This window comes from Canis aureus, chromosome 32 (assembly GCF_053574225.1).
Source record: "Canis aureus isolate CA01 chromosome 32, VMU_Caureus_v.1.0, whole genome shotgun sequence".
Lineage (NCBI taxonomy): Eukaryota > Metazoa > Chordata > Mammalia > Carnivora > Canidae > Canis > Canis aureus.
Window position 1 is genome coordinate 5,732,189 of NC_135642.1, and position 15,088 is coordinate 5,747,276.

The following is a 15,088-nucleotide window of genomic DNA, read 5'->3' on the forward strand; positions in this document are numbered from 1 at the left end:
CCCTTAAACTCTTCAGAGCATATTTCCTGAAAGCAAGGAAATTTCATACAACCATAGCACAATGATTGAAGTCAGGAAATTAACATTGATAGAATACTATTATCCAGCCTTATGGAGATATTGCCAATTGTCTTATTAATGTCCCTTATCAGGCTTAGAAAATTGAGGCAAAGACATATAGGTGTGGGACAATGAAAGATTATTCACTATGGTAGTTACTAGCTAGTCTGTTTCTGTTACTATTATCTGAGTTTTCAAGAGCCTGTTTCCTGACTTTTTTTTTTTCCTTCAGCCTCTAGATTTCTCATCAATTTTAGGAGCTACTTTAGAATTAGGAAATTCTCCTAGTAAATTCCTTTTCTACCTAAATTAGCCAGAATTCTATAGTTTGTAACCCACATTCTACTGTTATATTTTTCACACTTTCTGTTTTTCAAAATCCTATTCCTCCTCTACTGAACGCTCAGTTCAAATGCCACCTTTCTCTGTGAAGCTTCTGGTTTTCCTCAGCAGTGTTGTACTTCAGATACATAGTATTTTTTTTTTTAAGATTTTATTTATTTATTCATGAGAGACACAGAGAGAGAGAGCGGCAGAGACACAGGCAGAGGGAGAAGCAGGCTCCATGCAGGGAGCCCGATGTGGGACTCGATCCTGGGTCTCCAGAATCACACCCTGAGCCAAAGGCAGAGATGCTCAACCACTGAGCCACCCAGGCGCCCCTAGTACTTACTTCCATTCTCCATTTTATTACAGTGAATTATTTACTTCTCGTATGTCTGTTTTATTAATTATAAGCTATCTGAAGGCCTGTACTGTGATTTTCAGAGTTCCCCACATGTTTGTTGAATGACTAATAGCATTGAGAAGGTAATTTAGAAGATAAATGGCACAAGCTAGAGAGAGTGTTTTTAGGCTGTGTCATTTTGGGAGTTCAGGTCAGGAGAACCCTTTATGTTTCATTTGTGTTTGTTACACTATTTGAAGTACTCTTCTTTTGGTGGTTGAAAGCTCAGTAGCTAAAAAGAGATTGGTCTCCCAAGGGCCAGATTTATACATGAATGTTAATTCACATTGGATTTTATATTCTCCTAGTTCTAAGTTTACTAAACTTTATAATTCAATTTATAATTCAAACAACAGATATTTTAAACTGTGAAACTAAACAGGAATTATAGTAGCCAGATATTTTTCTTTAATCTCTATACCCAATGCGGGGCTTGAACTCATGACGTTGGGTTCAAGAATTACATGCTCTATGACTGAGCCAGCCAGGCACCTCTAAAGAGCTTTTATCCAGATAACCCCTTTTCACTATTTTGTTCTCTTTTTATCTGTTTATTTTTTTATTATTTTTTTTTCTTTTCTTTTTTTTTTCTTTTTATCTGTTTAAACTCAATTTGTTACGCATGTTAATCGAGATTTATTCTTACCTTGTCTATACTTTGGATTCCTTGCCTCTTTTACCTTAGTCGTGTTTTTTTTTTTTTTTTTTTTTGTCAATTCTTAAATAAAAGGATTTTTAAAAAGTTGATTGTATAATTCTGTATTTTTTATTGTGAGATTTGAAATGTCAGATTCCGGGATCCCTGGGTGGCGCAGCGGTTTGGCGCCTGCCTTTGGCCCAGGGCGCGATCCTGGAGACCCGGGATCGAATCCCATATCAGGCTCCCGATGCATGGAGCCTGCTTCTCCCTCTGCCTGTGTCTCTGCCTCTCTCTCTCTCTGTGACTATCATAAGTAAATAAATAAAAATTAAAAAAAAAAAAAGTCAGATTCCATAAGAAATCTTTTTCCTTAACTGTTTCTTAAACTGTTAGTGATGAGTTGGAAAGAGCACATATTTGTTAAATTTAAACTTGAATTTATTAAAAAATTGTGCTGTGCTTATTTTATGTAGAAAATAATGGGATTAGAGAAATCTTTTTTTTTTTAACCTTGCAAGGAAGAATGAAGGCACACCAGCGTTTTGTTAGCATTCCTTTATGCTACAAAGTTAGGTCAGGACCTAATCCAGGCCTGAGCATTCTTGTGGCTCAATTTTTTTGTTTTCTTATGCATAATTTTTAAATTGTCACACACATCATTCTAGGTAAAAGATACTAGCATCATAGCAACACTCTTAAAACCATTGGGAACATAGACAAATATCTAATATATAGAGACATTTATGTTTTAGCATAATGGTAAAATTTTAGGATAATAACAGTAATGATACAAAGGCCCTTCATTTTGATGATGGCTAACTGTATTCAGTTTGTGGCAACCAGTACTCTCTTTTCTAGAATATTTTGTGCCTGAATTTAAAAATTTTTAGTATTAATTTTGTTTCTTTTGATAAATGAAAGTTGTGATTTTTAAAAAAGATTTTATTTATTTATTCATGAGAGACACAGAGAGAGGCAGAGACACAGGCAGTAAGAGGAGAAGCAGGCTTCCTGTGGGGACTTGATCCTGGGAGTCCGGGATCACGACCTGAGCCAAAGGCAGATGCTCAGCCACTGAGCCACCCAGGCGCCCCATACATTGGGTGATTTTTATTTGCTTTAAAGAAATGGTAGAAACATAAATTAGATTGCTTACAGATGTTTATTTATTTGTTTGTTTGTTTGTTTATTTATTTATTTATCTATCTTACAGATATTTAAAAATCCATGTTCATTTCCTTGGGGATAAATTTCCACATTACAGAAAGAGCCTTTAAAATTATGTGGGCTTAAAAAAAATTATGTGGGCTTTTGTTGTTGTTGGTTTTTTTTAAGATTTATTTATTTGAGAAAGAGGGAGAGAGGGAGAGAGAGAGCGAGCGAGCAGGGGGAATGGCAGAGGGAGAGGGAGAGGAGAGAATCTCAAGCAGATTCCCTGCTGAGTGAGGAGCCTGACTTGGGGCTGGATCTCACAACCCTGAGATCATGACCTGAGCCAAAATCAAGAGCTGGATGCTTAATTGAAGGCACCACCCAAGAACCCCAAAAACTGCATTTAAAAAAAAGTGTTGATCATATTCTTTTGATGGAATATGCTGATACTCTTCTTTTGGTGGAAGTTGATATAACCTGTAATGAGGCAATTTGACATCAAAATTTATAGCCTGTGGCCCCGAAGTTCTGTATTTAGCAGTTGATTTTGCAGGTATGTCTGAATAAGTTAGCAAACATAAGTAGATGATTATTCATTGCAACATTGTTTAAATTAAGGAAAAGCTGGCAACAATTTCCAAATCTCTATTAAGAAGCACTGGTTAAATAAATTAGGTATGTCTGTGAAGGAATGCCAGGTGGTTGTTAAAGACTGGGGTAGATATGTACAATGTTTTGTAATGAGGGGAGAAGTTACTTAAGGAAAGTCAGTTACTTAAGGAAAGTCTTTCCATTTGTGTAAAAAAGATATTTATCCATATGCAGAGAATATTTCTGGAAGGCTATATGGGAAACATATGTAGTGGTTACCTTTGGAGAATGAGACTAGGAGATGAGGAGGATGAGGAACTTTTCCTTTTCTTTTCATATCGTCCTGTTCTGTTTTAATTTTTATTTGGTTACAATGAGCATGCATTACTCATAGGAGTAAGGAAGTAAAAAAAAATAAAATAAAAAAATAAAATTTAAATGAACCAGGGGCGTCTGGGTGGCTCAGTTGGATTAAATGTCTGCCTTCAGTTCAGGTCATGGTCCCAGGGTCCTGGGATTGAGTCCTGCATCAGGCTCCCTGCTCAGCGGGGAGTGTGCTTCTCCCTCACTGTCTGCTACCCACTGCCCCCGCCCGGCCTCCTGGCTTGTGCTCTCTTTCTCTGTGTCAAATAAATACATTAAAAAAAAAAATCTTAAAAAGAAGTTTTAAGTGAACCAAAACTGCTTCTTCTGAGTAGGCCCTAAAAGAAATCCTTACATTTAAATGATTATCAGTATCTGCCCACAGAAGAGGTAGGCAGTATTAAATGTAGTTTTACAGGTGAAGAAGAAATTGGGTAGAGTTAGGCCTTTTTAAGGAGACAGCCAAATAGTTGGTGGTGGGATTGATACTTGAACTACAGGTTTCTGACTTCTAGGAGATTTAATATTTCATTGTGAGTGATCAAAACAATGGATTGTGATTTTCCCCCCCCTTAGAAAAATTAAGTACTTTTCATGTTTTCCCATCAAACATAAATATCTTCCTTTTTGATATAGCAAATGGTTAGGCTATATCGAATTGTAGTTCATCCTTTTGATCTACTGACTTAAGCCTTTCTAGTTTATTCAATATATATCTCATTACTCTTTGAGATAGCAAAAGATTGTATAGTAAAATATGAAGATGGAAATTTAAGTTTTCCACCAAATGACTTAGAAATGGAGATTTCTCACTGAGAATAAATCGGTGGATGCCTGAGAGGAGAAGGGGGGAGAATGGGCGAAATGGGGAAAAGGGGTGGGAGGTATGGATTTCCAGTTATGAAATGAGTAAGTCAAGGAGATGAATAGGGAATATATTCAATGATATTGTAATAGCATTGGATGGTGACAGATAGTAGATACAGTTGTGAGCAGCCTAACATACAGACTCATTGAAGCGCTATGCTGTACGCCTGAAATTAATGTAACACTGCATGTCAACTATACTTCAATTAAAAAAAAAGAGAGATTGAGGTTTCTGCAGTATCCTAAAGTCTAAGTGTATGGCCTCACCACACTGTACTCCCCAAACTGTTAATACTGTTTTCTTATTCCCAAATTCTAGTTCCTTAAACATGAGAGGTTCCTAGTGGGCTGCTGTGATATGTGGTGTTAAAAAGATTGGGAAAGCTTTGCATCCATTTGCCTTTCAGTTTCTTTTTTTCTGAGTTTGGGACATCTATGGCAAACAAATATTAATTCATTCTCATTCCCTCTCTCACTTATGAAACAAATATGACAAGTCTTTAAGAGAACACTCGATTTTAGAGTGCCATCATTACAGTGTATAATTGATTAAATCATCCTGTAGATTAAAAAAAGTGTTAGTTAGCATCACAGTGTCCTGTAAGTACACCTTCTGGAAGTGCAGATTGCTTAGAAGTGACTGAAATGTTGATGCCTCATTCTTTGCAAAAGTTGTGATTAAAGGATTTTTAACAATAAAAAGTGAATAGTAGAGCTAAAAGTAACTGTGTCAGTGCTTTTTGGCGGAATCTGTCAAATGAGGTTGAACTGGATGTATTAATTCTAAGGCCCTGTCCAATTCCCAAACAATGGGAAAATTTCAGGCCACTTCCAGGAATGGTCTGCTCGCAGGCGCAGCCAAGCCTGTCACCAGATCACAGTTTTATCAGCAAACAGCAGGTGGGGAAAGCAGTCCAATGACCTTTCAGTGGGAGTAACATTCATTCCCTTCCTTTGGTCCTTCCCCTGACGACCCTGTTAAGACCTTTGCCGAGCAGATCAAAACCATGGTGACAGCGGCCAAATGGTGGAGGTGGTTATAATTCTTTACGCCTATTTTGACAGCTGAGATTGTTGATACTGTTTCAAGCCAGCCTGGGAAATCTGAGAAACACTCATCTCCTCTTCTGTGCCTCTCCTGCCCTTGTTCTGTTAGAATAGCCAGGCTTCCCGTAGATGGAAAAGCAGTGGGAATCAGAGAAACAAGTTACAGGAGGAAAGCTTTGGATGACGGGGCTGCTTCTCTCCTGGGGGGTGGTGAGACCTCTGACTGATGCTCAGGGTCTATGTTATGGTCAGGTGCCGTTCACGCGAGGTTCATTAGCAAACCTGTGAGTTGAATATGCTGTTCAGTATTTTGTCCCTGATACAGGTATTTCTAGATGAAGCTGTCGACTGAAGCTGACTTGTGTAAACTCCAGATGTGATTTTGTGTTGTCATATTGGTGAGATTTCAAAGTAGTTTCATTTATTACTGAGTGTTAATGGCATAGAGCCGAGGGAGAACTGTATCTACAGAATAACTTTTGTGGAATGAATAGCAAACTTTGGGAGTTCTTTTCTTTTGGGTTATTAGCCTCTGTTGATTTATTGACTTTTGTTTATACTATTATTTTTTTTGGATTGTAGCAAGTGAATTTATAGTTGCAATTTATGTCTGTAGAGACGTGTTGGTGCCATAGCCGTCTATACATCTCCGCTTCCAAAGCCACTACATCTTTAAATACATTCATTTTAAAAGAACAAATTGAAGGGTGTCTTTCTTTTTCTAGTGCAAGAGCTGACTAAATACACTGTACAAACACAGACAGTTGGCCCGTGCCCCTCTATCTGCATGTATGTATACTAATATGTTAATGATCATATAAGTTGTATATTAATATGCTGTTTGGAAGCTCTTTATATTCCCAGATTTTCCTTTTTGTTTATGATAATTTATATAACTTGATAGTTTTATTTAATGGATATTCTCTGGGAAAAATAACCTTCCTTTTTTTTTTTTTTTTGCCCTAAATAATGATTACTCACAGTGTTAGGGACTGAATGTTTGTACCCCCTGTCCACGAATCCACCTGTTGAAGCCCTTACCCCCAGGTGCCAGTATTTGGAGTTAGGCTTGTGGGGAGCTGGTGAAGGTTAATGAGGTCATGAGGCTGGGCCCTCAGCTGGAAGAGTTGGTGCCCTTAGAAGAAGAGGAAGCGAGCCCAGCACCCTCTCAGGGTGTGAGCACCCTCCTCAGGTGTGTGAGGGGTGCTTTCCCTCCTGCAGGAGGGGATGTGGCCGTGTGCAAGCCAGAGGCCATCCTCACCACACACCCACTCTGCCGGTACTTTGATCCTGGACTTTCTGCCTCCGGAATTGTGAGCAGTACGTTTCTGTTGTTTAGGCCTCCTGTCTTGGTATTTGGTGGTGGTGGCCTGAGGTGCCTAATGCAGATACCGAGCTCTGTAGCTGTAGATAAACAGTTTTGTGTATTCTATGGCCAATAATAAGCATTAGTTTTTTTCCCTGCTAAGATAGTCACATAACCAAACTGTTGTCTCCCCTACCTTCAGTCTGTCCTGAGAGCTAAATGTGGTTTATCACAGCTATACTTAGCCTACATCTGGGCCATTGTTTCAGACTTCTGGATTATTTTAGGCTCTGGGATATAGTGCTCATATTTTTGTTCAGACTTAAAATCTGTATAGTGTTTGCCTTATTCTTATCACCAGCTTCACTTCCCACGTAGTAATAATTATTTCATCCTGCTATTGTGAACTCATTTAAAGAGGTCTAACAAATATTTCCTAAACATGTCTATATACTTAAGCAGTAGATGGAGTGTGGATAGTACTTGTTTAGAAAAAGTAAAAGACTTACAGTCTCAACTGCTTAGTTGAATAGAAGTTAGTTTTCAATCTCATACTGACTGAAATAAGTCAAAGCAATAGGACAAGGTGCTTGTTTTTGCTGATATATGGTCTCAGAGCATGTATCCTGCAGGGATATACCTGGGGAGATATATATGTGTATCGACTTTGTATATATTTTAGAACAGTTTAGATTTACAGAGAAATTGAAAGAATAGTGTGGAGAGTTTCCATGTAGTCTATACTTAGTTTCTCCTATGAGTAACCTTTCCCATTATTACATGCACGTGTAAGTCAATGGACTAATATTGATACATTATTAAGTATCTATTCCAATAGAGGGCTGCTCTCTCTTTGGAATTTGTCTGATGTTTTGTTCATGATTAGACTGAGGTCTTGAGTTTTGGGAGGTAAAGTACCATTATGTTAACATCAGGTGTACATACTATCACTATTATTGATGCTGGCCTTGACCACCTACCCCAGGCAGTAGTTGTCAGGTTTCTTTCCTGTAAAATTATTCCCATCCATCTTCTATACTGTATTTTCTGGAAGGAAGTCCTTCTGTACAGCCTTTGAAGATGGAAAATGTGTAAATTCTTCTATATGGGAGATATGTCTACCCCATTTATGTACTCATTATGCTAGTGTGGACTCATGGATATTTATTTTATACTATGGGCTATAATCCAGTATTACTTATTTTGTCACTCAAATTATTATTCAGCTTTGGCCATTAGGAGGTCTTTCAGTTGGCTCCTATGGTCCTGTGACCTACCCTAATCAGGGGTATGTGTGTGTGTACACGTGTGTGTGTTTGGTACCTTTACTTTCTGGTACTACTACTTACTAGACGCTCCATGTTTAGTGTATGTATTTTCTGCCCCAGTCCTGGAATCTGCCATTTTTCTAAGGATACAGGGCTATATTTTATACTGGATCCTGTGTCTTGATGATCAATCTTGTGAACTGTGATCAGTTTGACTGGTTCATTGTGTCTACAATTGCAAATATGGAAAAAAAGCATTGAACTGTTGCTTACACATAGTCATTGTGAGCATGTGTGCAAATCCTCATTTTAAAGCTGAATGATAAAATAGTTGAAGACAACATAACAGCAAGCCCTCACATGAATCTATCAGGTATGGCTTACTCAAAGAGAGAAGAACTATTTCAAGTGACTATAAAATGATATTTTGGCTGTGTATCCCTACTTGGATAAATCCTAAGAACAAATGCACTGAGAACTTTTAAACCACATTCAAATATTCTTGGTAGTGATATTGGTATCATTATGTTGAAAATATTAAATATACACTGCAGGGTAAAGGGAATAAGTAGTTATATTTATGTTGTTAGTAATTAAGATTTTCAGAGATAAAGAAAAACTAATCTAAAAATTGCAGCAATTAAGTAAAAACCCTGTAATCTTAAACTTGAAGTATCTGTATGAGCTTAGACTTTTATCTTTATAGGTATGTGTTTTCTACTGAAAAAGCATAGAAACAAAGACAACCCAGTTACAGTGAGCGTTCAGATTATAGTTTCTAAATGGCATTTCCCACTTAAAAACAACAACAACAACAAGCATATTTGAGAAAAGGCTGATTCCAGGTGTGGGCAGAAAGCAAGAATCCTCTCAAAGTTTCCTGGAGCTTCCATTGGATGGGGCTATTTGAGCATCAAGAAAAATAAGAAATGCAGTAGGTTGAAAGGCCACAAATGTGAGTTTTTAATGATGCTAAAAAACCCTCCACCTCATTGTTTATTTTTGGAGGCTGCTAGGTAACAATGCACAATTCTTAACATTGATAAAGTGAGGGAAAAGATTTAGCAATTATCCTTTCCTGAATAAACTATTTTAGGATAATCAAATAGTTGATGATGAAAGTCCCCCCCCCCCAAAAAATATACATTGCATCTAATGTTCAAGAAATGACAGAATTAGAAAATTGCCACTTTTCAGTTCCTAGTGAACTAATAAATCTAAACTAATGGGTGTTAAACTGGACTATAATCAGGTCACTAGATACAGTTGCTAGTTTGTGGAAATAAGTGGGATGGAAGAACAAGTTAAAGGACAACATACAGAAGCTGCAGTCAAATCTGAAATCCAAAATGTGGGAAATTCTGCAGGACAAATATAGGCCAAAGGAGACTTACAGAGGCATACTAGCCATGTGCAGTACGTTGGCCTTGTTCGGATCCTCATTCTCACAAACCAAATACAAAAGGAAAGATGAGCTATTTGGAGGAAATTTGAGCATGGACCAGGTCATGTTGAGGGATTGTTGTTCTGTTAGCTATGGCAAAGGCATTGTGTTTATATCTAAAGTTAATATGAGATACATAATGGAATATCAGTGACATGATAAGATGTGTGAGATCTGTTTAAAAATATTCCAGAAAACAATATACCAAAAAAAGTGTGTGTGCACTTTCGTGGGGTGTATGTGTGTTTGAAGAAGCAGGGGATGATATAGATAAAAACAAGACTAGGAAATTATTCATAATTGTTGAAACTGGGTTCTGGGTACTTGGGATTTAGTGTACTGTGTTGGAAGATTTTTATAACAAAAATACAAGCTCAAGGGACGCCTGGGTGGCTCGGTGGCTGGGCGTCTTCCTTTGGCTCAGGTCATGGTCCCGGGGTCCTTCAGCTCCCCGCAGGGAGCCTGCTTCTCCCTCTGCCTGTGCCTCTGCCTCTCTCTGTGTCTCTCTCATAAATAATAAAATCTTAAAAAAATTTCAAAAGCTAAATGTAGTCTTTGTTTTTTTTCTCTCCTCTAGTAGAAAAGGCATAATTTAGCATTTGAGGGTATTTATGATATATAAGTATTGTTTTGGCGGTAGATTAATGAATAAATGAATGATTAATGAATGAATATTTCATTCACCTTTAAAGTCATGGATTTGACTCTGTATTGACTTCATGAACTGTTTAGGCTGAGTATGAAGTGGATTGGAACATTAGGTTGAGCTCTGAATCTGAAAGTAATTTTTGCGGTTGAGATTGAGAGAAAGATAGTTAGATAAAACCTTGTATCCTTCATGTCTGCTTTCCCATCACATTTAGGATAAGATCCAAATTGCGTACCATGCCGCGTAGAGCCCTTCATGACCTGATGCCTGCGTACTTCTAGGCCTCATTAGTGCCCTCTTTCCTTCAAGTTCAGTCCAGTGTAGCCAGTGTAATGATGCTGGCTCTGTTTCTGACCCTTGAATGTAGCAGGAGTCTTCTCTCCCAAGACACCTGCTGCCTTTCTGTCCCCCAGTCCTTTCATGGTTTACTCCCTTATCCTTTCAGGTTATCTGCTTAAGTGTTCTCTCTGATGAGATTTTTCTGACGATTCTATATCATATTGTGCCCTCATCGTTCTCCAGCTCCTTAGCTTACTTTGTTTTATGGTATTTGTCACAACCTACAACACTGTGTTTTCATGTGTTTATACATCAGTATACATGTATTTATTTGGTTGTTGTTTGACAAGTCCACGAGGGCAGGGGATCTCTCTTGCTTACTCATGGATTCCACACCGAGGACATGTGGGTGATCTCTGGGACCTTCCACTCAGTTTGCTATGAACCTCAAACTAAGGAATACATTCTACTAAATAGAAATAACAGACTGGGAGAAATATTGTCAAGTCACATATCCAACAAAGGACTTGTATCCAGAAAACAGGTAGCACTTTCAAAATCCAATAAGAAACAATCCATTAAAAAAATGGGGAAAAGATTTAAACAGACAATTCACCCAACCGGTGTCGTATGCTGGCAAATAGCACCAAGATGCTCAACAACCTTTGTTTTTAGGGAAATGCAACTGAAACCATGAGAGGAAATTGCTGTCTGACTAGCAGAATAGCTTAGGAAAATGACAGCACCAAATCCCAGCAGCTTCTTACCAAGTTAAATGTATGCTTGCCATGTGAGGTGGAAAGTAGATAATACCTGAGAGTATTATCTCTCATGAAATGAAAAGTCATGTTTGTGAATGCTTACAGTAGCTTTTATCATCATTGCCAAAAGCAACAGGTGAAATTCTGTAAGTGGCAGGTGGATGGTACGTGCACATGGGGCACGCAATTTGCAGCAGAAAGGCACAACCCGCTGCCACTCACCCGCAGCAAGGATGGACCTAAGTGTCCTTCACGTGAAAGGAGCCCTGGAGACGAGGCATGATGGCATCTCTCGGGGTGATGGGACTGTCCTGTGTCTTGATCGTGGTAGTGGTTACATGACTACATTTGTCTAAACTCCCAGAACTTTGTATTTTACCTTGTGCAAGTGGTCAAACGGGGATAATTATTGGAAAGCCATCTAACTATAATTTTCATCCGATCCTAAAAAGGTTACGTCGTCCAGACTGAGGGAACTGCCATTTAGTACCTGAAGTACTCTGTTGGTGAGTTCGTAGGTCCTCAGCCCTCCTAGGTGGTGGAGAAGAGCTTGTCCGTTCAGCTGAGTTGTGAATCTGTGATTGGTTTTTTTCAAGTGGGTTGTGCGCTTGAGCTAATGGAATCTACCCCTCCGGATCCGGAAGCTGCTCTTCTAGAATCTGCTCCTGCTGCTTTGTGAGTGGTTTCGGGACCATTAGATGGAAGAATCAAAGGAGTTTCCCTTTCTCTTTTTTTCCCCCTGAATGCCCTGAATTGTTTGTGCGTAAAGCCCGAAGTCTGGCCTTGGGTTGTGTAGCAGGAGGCGAGGTCTGTCTTGCCGGTGACTGATGTTTCTGTGGGGCAGACCCTCTGCTTCCTGGGGCCTTCTTCCTGTCCCTTTCCTCCTCTGGGGCTATCTCGGAGGCCCAGCCCAGTCAAACTCTCTTAACGATACCTCACCCCCTAGACAGCTTCTTTTCTTCGCTCCTTGTCAAAATTGTGATAATGACAGTGTCTTACTCTCAGGGAAGTGCCCTGAATTTCAGATGACTTCAGTCTAGTCAGTGTTGCCTCTACAGAAACCCCACCGGGAGTCCTATTTGGGGGCAGATGATTCTTTTTGTGCAGAGCATGTTACGGGAACATCCAGCGTTTCCAACCTGCCACAGCTGGAGCTCAGGCCCTAATAGACTTTAGCTTTTACAAGTTTATTCCTCTCAAGGGTTTTGATTATACTTTTAAATCCACCAAGCCTCCTTGTTACAGGAAAGCCATACAAGAGTTTAATTTGTGCTCCCACAAAGGAATATCTGGACGTTGTTGTTGAGAAGGTGGGATGGAGTGTCGCTTTATATTTCTATAAAGGGTGGTAAATGGTCTCATCCTTAGAGAAGAGCTAGGGCGCAGGTGCTTTTAGCACTGCAGCTCCGAGGGATCCTACCTCCGTGCAGCTGCTTAGGCACACCATGCTGTGGCCCAGCTTCCCGGGCGGGCGTTGGCCTGTGCGCTCCGTGTAATCCTCATCCTGGGATTTGCATTTTGTCCTCATGATGGCAGCTTTGAGAAAATCCACCTTTCTCTAATGCAACGTACGAAGCTTTCCCCCTTCCTCAGGTGTCTTTGCTGCCCTTCCTTTTAATTAAAGTTTTTGACTCCCCGATGTTGGGCGAGCTTTCTAAAGGTCACACTTGAAAACAGCTGCAGAAGGGAAATGAGGATTGCAGTATTGTGTCCTTTCATGGGGGAAACTGTCGAATCTGTTTTGCCTCTGAAAAGTGCATTTTCTTTTTCTCAATTTTGGCTAAAATGACGTGGATCGGAAGGAAGGAGTTTTTGCTAGTATGTAGTATGTGTCATTCAGTCGATGACCGAGGAAGGAGAGGATTGCAGTTTAGCCAGAAATGAAGAGTGTGCCAGCCGAGTGCCTTTCAAATGCCATACATCGTATGGCAAAAGTCAGTATTAAGTTTAATATGTGCACTTGCCTTCATTGCAAACAACGCCGTCTTATTCTGTCTACACAGTATTTGCCCCTGAAGTCTCCAAATGCGATTTTTGCGGTAGCTGTCCTTGGATTTCTGTTGGCTCCTACTGTAGGGGAGCTGCTCACAGGAGGGCTGTGAGGCTTGTCTTCCTTTCATGTTAACATTGTCGTGTGCAGCTGCCCTTGAAGATAAAAGATTTCAACACACAGAAGAATCCAGCCCACAGAAGGGAAATGTTATGTGTTTTATATAACTCTACTCATCAAGGAGGAATGAAAAGGAGGATAAATTCAAAAGAGGGGCTTCAGAATGGGCGTCAGGTAAACCTCACACGCAAAGACCTGACAGGTGGTTGGTGTAGTGGTGTCATTCCTCCTTGTGTTTGGTCCGTGTGCATGGGCTCTCCCACATGAGGTGGGTGCTCAGGAGGGAGAGAATTCTGGTAGGCCCATTGTTCTCTATGTGGATTGGCAGATCAAACAGCTTTACCCATTAGGGCTTGAGTTTGGCCCCTGTCTGAAGACAGGACAATGAGAAAGTTATGTGGAGATCAGGTCTTATATCTTAAGTTTGATCTGGTTAGTTAACCTTTGAGCTTTTCATCTCAAGGAGAGAGATCGTAATTCAGTCAAGGGATGTGAGTGACATAGTGTGTGGACCTTTCATGAAGGCAGGCAAATTTTGAGCTGCACGTCTGTAATTTAGATCCATCACTAATGAAGGCTGAGTGAGGATGGTGACTGGCCTCTGAGGTGGTGGGAGAAGGGCTTTCTCCCAGATGGTGGCATTAATCTTTTAACTAAGCATAGATTTAGATCATACCTGTTTTGTACAGTTTCTTTTTTTTTTACATTTTACCAGTTTGTCACCAGTTGACATCATCTTCTGTTTCGTTTTGCTCTGAAGTACTTTCCATAATTTCTGGAAATGCTCATCATCTCTTTTCAAATTATGTATCTTTTCTTTATTGTTATTATGTGTGGCCCTCCCCTCCCAATCTCTGGTCATATTTATTGCTTGTAAGTGTAAGTGACTTCTTACTACTAGGCCATTTCCCCACACTGTGAACCTTGCTGTTTTAAATGACTATTAGGAATGGTTTGAAGTTGAATGAGCTTTTATGTCAGAGATTTGCTTTCTTTTATGGATGTTAAGTGTTTGGAGTGGGTATGTGACCTGTTCCAATTGTATTTCATCTGTATATATAGATAATTATGTGTAAGATCTTAATCTATCTTCCAGGACTGATTTGAAATTAAATAAGATAATTGAACTAGAATGAGTTTTGGGAGGTCAAGATAGTGTCATTGATGGAAGGAAGGTGACTTCACACATCAGAGGATGATTTTTGAATCCTCAATCTCTGGCTTGCTATACTTGTTTTGCCATTTAAATGGTGTCATTTTTTTCTACTGATAAGAGGTTTTTTGTTTTTTTTTTTAGATTTTATTTATTCATGAGGGACACCACGCAGAGAGAGGCAGAGACAGCAGCAGAGGTTACTCGTGGGGAGCTTGATGCAGGACTTGGTCCTGGGACTCTAGGATCACAACCTGAGCTGAAGGCAGATGCTCAACCACTGAGCCATCCAGGTGCCCCAACTGGTAGGGATTTTGAATAGAACCTTCATAAGGCTTTAGAAATGAAGAGACCTAACACAATAGAGGGAGTGATTGATTTTACTAAGATTTTGTTTAGTCAAGGGTCATATTTGCAAAAGCACTAGGTTGCATTCTAGGCAGATTGTCATTCTGCTTCTGCTGTTAAGTGAGACCTTGTGCAAGTCCTTTTCTGAACTTTATTTCCTCTCTAAAGCTTCAGGGCTTAAACCAGATGATCTATGTGGATGCTTTAAGAGAGATGGTACTGTTTCAACCAAATTTTCGATTTGCCTCCATGGATTGGTATCGTAGAGCAAGCTTGCAAAAGTATCAGTAAGAAATTCTATTCTATAGGTAGAAAAGGACATT

The 15,088-nt window shown here is 39.5% G+C and overlaps 1 protein-coding gene and 1 pseudogene across 3 annotated transcripts in view; one reads left to right on the forward strand and one right to left on the reverse strand.

Annotated features, from left to right (window-relative positions):
- Positions 1-15,088, reverse strand: part of CHRM5 (cholinergic receptor muscarinic 5) — an 83,533-nt gene that overhangs the window by 27,612 nt on the left and 40,833 nt on the right. The window lies entirely within an intron of this gene.
- Positions 1-15,088, forward strand: part of LOC144302923 (glyceraldehyde-3-phosphate dehydrogenase-like) — an 85,090-nt pseudogene that overhangs the window by 13,183 nt on the left and 56,819 nt on the right. The window lies entirely within an intron of this gene.